We start from the raw sequence: 4854 nt of genomic DNA, 5'->3' as shown, positions 1-4854 counted from the left end.
TCGCTAAGTTACGACGAATTAGCGAGGAAATATGTGTTACGACGGACGAGTAACGAGCACACGCGCTTCCTCGCTATTTCCTCGTAAAGCCTCTTTTACGACGAAATAACGAGGAAAACCGCCCTCGTTAAGGTTATGTTTTCTTGTAGTGCTCCACTTCTGAAGACAAAGAAAACATACTATTTTCTTTGTTACATGATCCCTTTTTATTTCAGCAAAATTATTATGTTATTCTGTCATTGTATTTAGCCTAGATCTTATCTTCAGTTCTCTCTCTCCTCGCAGGAGGCAAACGAGTCAAAATGTTCTTTGTATGGCCACTCGCAAATTTGTTGGAGTCAGAAAAGTTTGCATAATAGTGTACTATTTTGTTGTGTTCTATTCTTTTTGAAATTATATAGTAGAAAATTTGATTTTTATGGTAAATGAAAATGAAAATGTATTATGTTTTTGTTGTATCTTTGTTATTAATTGATTAATCTGCACCTATTGATAAAAATTAAGGATTTACAATTGACAATATTTTAGATAGACATGTCAATCAGGGCCTAAGCCCGCAGCTCAATCCCGTCCAGCCTTAAAAACTACCGGGCTTGGGCTTAGTTTTATAAGTTCAAAAAATAGGTTTTTCGGGCTAAGCCCATTTGGGCTTTAGGTATTTTGGGCCTAAGTCCGTTTGGGCTAGAGCCAGCCCGAAAACCCAAAATTTTGTATTTTAGCATAAATATTTATCGTTCTTGCAATTAAAACCATTATTAGTATTGACATATTATTTTAATATTTTTATCTAAATTCTAATAAAGCAAATATAAAAGTTGTTAATGTCCTTTATTGTTTAATCATTACAAGTGTCACATTTTAAATTTTACAAATGTACCTTCTTATTTTATGTACAACATGTTTTTTTATTTCAAAATACAAAGTATGAAACGTTTGACCATGTTTACCATAAATTTTGTTCTTTTATATATTTAGTTTTAATTTATATTTAATTATTTAAATTTTATTAAATTTAGTTTGTTTATAATATGTTTTTAAAGCATACAAAAAAGTAAAACATTTTTTATAAAGAAAAAAAAGTTAACTCACTTTATATTTTAAAACAAAAAATAAAACTGTATTTTTATGAAAATTCACATGTATTAAAACGATGAAAGTGACAATGACAAATTATTTTTTCGAAAAGCTCAAAAAAGCCCGAAAATCCCTATAGCCCTATAAGGGCCGGTGATATACCATAGATTTTATCCACTCTTAGCCATGGTATATAGGTGTTTTATGAACTATTTATTATGGTTTGGGGTCTTTTTAGAATATTTACAGGTTCGAGAGTGTTTTGGAGTAGAGTGGTGATTTTGATGCATTTTAGAGATAAAATGAGAAGAAGCCCGTAGCTGACCATCGAACCAGTCCGAAGGTCGACATTCAGAGATAAACATCGATCGACGCACATCTTGTTCCGTCAATCGGCAGCGAAGTGCACAAGACCCGACTAGGTTTGCAGCCGACTTAAATCCCAAGTCACACACATTTACAAAAATACCCCTGACCGATTTTAACCAAATATTTATGTGCTCTGCCATTGTTCTAGGCAACACACCCTTTCATACTTTCATACTTTTCATAGGAAACACTATTTAGGGTTATAGTAGTTTGGAGAGAAGATCCAAGACTCCTTCAGAGATTTTTATTGGAACTCAAATATTTCTAAGTATAATCTATTTATGCAATTTATTCAGTTATCTATTATGATTTGCTTTGCTATGTCTGAGTAATTCTTCTGTTAGATTCACGGTTCAAATAAGTTATGAGGGATTAGCACAAAATATAGAATTGCTAAGGTGATAAATATCCTTCAAAGAATTGTTGTTAATGCATGTGTTTTAGAGTAGCTAACTAGAACCTTGAACTTAGGATTGTGGACAACTACGAAGGTAAGTTATGTACCAGAATTAATTCCTTTGAGCTAGTATTGCTAGAAGCAAGCAAAAGCTTATTTAGAAAATACTAGTAAACCTATCGATCAATTCGCTAACGCTTGCCTAAGAGAACATCGATCGACGTTCTTACCATAACATCGATTGACGTTCTTACCATAACATCGATCAACGTTCGATCCGTATCAACAAGCGACAGCTGAGATATTGGACTTAGTCAAGAGGATTGATTCAAAAGCAAAGCTGGAATACTTTTTCATAAGAAGTCGAGTTCTAGGATTGACAAACTTAAGTATTCTATATCTCTATAATCCTGATTACCTGAATAGGAACCCTAGATCTAGTGCTTTTTAATAACTGTTTGCAAACCTCAAACCAATCAATTGAATAACTGCCTTGTTCGCTTTGCTTGCTTATCTACTGTTTTCATAATTTACTTAGCTTAATCACTGCTGATTAGGATATATTGTGTGCCCTAGCTTCTTTTGGATTCGATCTCCAAGAGCATCTCCAACTCACCCCTATATTTGCCTCTATATGCTATAATAAAGGAAAATCTACTCCAACCCACCTCTATTTCTTCCCCTATAATAGAGATTGCTATTTTTTCCTCTATATTTAGGGGAAAAAATAGCATTCCTCTATAATAGAGATGTACTTTTTTATTTACAAAATAGTCCTTTACCTTTTGTGATTATAACTAAAATACATGTTTATGAAAAAATACAACTTTTACATATAAATGCAAATTTTTTTGTTTACATACTAATTTTTTATTTTAATAATTATAAATAAAACAAAATAAAAGGATATCTAATTATTTTATGTTTACATACTAATTATTTTATTTTAAAGTCAGACTTTTTATTTAATGAATGATATCTAAAATTTTATATTGATAATTAAAACTATTAATTAAAATTTAATTACTAAAAGTTTAACATAATTTTACATAGTGATAACATATTAAAATTAAACTTAAATATTGAAACAACTTAATACTTAAATATTAATCAATACAACATGTTGAAACAACTTAATACTCCGGTAAATTACTTTCGGATCCACAAAAAATGCTAAAATATTGTCCAAACGACATGGGTGGAGGAGGAGCTTGCTGATTTTGTTGCTGGTGACTGCGCTTTTGTAAAATATGTGCTTTCTCTACTTGGAAATGTTCACGGACATTTGGATCTTCTGTGGAATTTACGTCACAAAATAAAAAAAAAAAATTTCCTTCATCTGTTTTAAAGCAAAATTTTGTCTTTGAATCTCCAACTGATGTTTGTCTTTGTTCACTTGACTTCTTTAGGTTCTCTATGAATTGTTTATTTCCTTTTTCTAGTGTATTGGAAGAGAAGCTCCACCACCAGAAGTCCAAATACCAGATGATGAAGATAATCTGTTCCAAGAGTTTCTAAGTTGATTCAAAAAAATCAAGGAAGCTCGTTTCTCACTTTGGAATGCATTAATCGACCATTTATGGGGAAAATATAGTAATGAGATGTTTAGATAATGTCTATTTTGTTTTATTATTATTTTCTAATGTCATTTGTAATAAAATGTTTAATTTAAATAATATTGCAATTTTATGAAAAAAAATTAAAAGTTATAATAAATGGGTTAATTTGCAACATTTATAAGTTAAATGTGTTATTTATAAAATAAAAAGAATCTTTTAATAATATTCTTTTATAGATGAAGAGATAGAGAAATACATTGGAGAGAAATTCACCTCTATTATAGAGGAAAAAATAGAGGAATGCATTGGAGATGGTCTAAGTACTACAATTGAATCTCTTATTTGAGAGAGTAAATTACTCCTTAGGTAATTTGAGTGATATCAAATTTGGCGCCATTGCCGAGGAGCTTTGATCGCCATTAGATCTTATCTAGTTAGATTTAGTCTAGGTTTTTCTACTGTTCAAGAAATTTTATAATTTTTTTCTTAATTTCTTTCAGGTGCATGCCTAGCAGTACCAGAAGCAACAAGAAAAAATCATTGTTATTCTCAGACCCAACACTCTTGGAATGCACGATCCGCAAAGAGAAGAGAGCCGCATCGATCGACAATAACCTCAGTTCGTCGACCGACACTTCTTAGCAAACGTCAATTGATACTACTAATCCGTCGACCGACAGTTGTGAGCTACCGCCGATCGACACTTCTATCTGAACATCGATCGACACCCGTCCGCGAGACATGGTTGCGACCCTAAACTTAGTGTGAGATGAGAAAGGAGACCTGCATGACCAGGAGGGTTATCTACGTAGCAGGTCAGAGGTTAGATGATCAAAGGGTTGTAATTCCTGATCATGATGCTGATATCGCTGCAACTGCTCAAGCTGTAGACGAGGCTGCTTGACCCAGAAAGTTGGCTGACTACAACCGTCCAGATCAATACTACGCCAACAGATCTGCTATTCGTCCCCCAGCTATCCAAATGAACGACTTCGAGCTGAAACCCCAGTACTTTACACTTGTGGCACAGACATCATATTGTGGTATATCACACAAGCATCCTATGGACCATCTGGAGCGGTTCGAGGATCTGGTTTCTGCCATTAAAGCCAATGGAGTCCATGTGGACTATTCTGGTTTCTGCCATTAAAGCCAATGGAGTCCCTGTGGACTATCTCTTTTGCAAGCTCTTCAAGTACTCACTGTCTGGAGATGCTTCGCACTGGCTTAAGCAGTTACCACCAGGATCTCTTACATCCTGGCCTGACATCAAAAAAGCATTTCTGCATAATTTCTTTGATGAGTCACGAGCTGAGGACTAAAGGAGCAAGATTGCTACATTCACACAGGAGCCAACAAAATCATTCATAAGCTCCTGGATCATATTCAAGTCATATCAGAGAGACTGTCCACACCATGGATTTAACGAAGTGCAGCTGCTTAGAACTTTCTTCA

The sequence above is a fragment of the Brassica oleracea genome, chromosome C3 (assembly GCF_000695525.1).
Source record: "Brassica oleracea var. oleracea cultivar TO1000 chromosome C3, BOL, whole genome shotgun sequence".
Lineage (NCBI taxonomy): Eukaryota > Viridiplantae > Streptophyta > Magnoliopsida > Brassicales > Brassicaceae > Brassica > Brassica oleracea.
The sequence above is the reverse complement of the archived record's forward strand: the minus strand, read 5'-3'. Positions refer to the sequence as shown.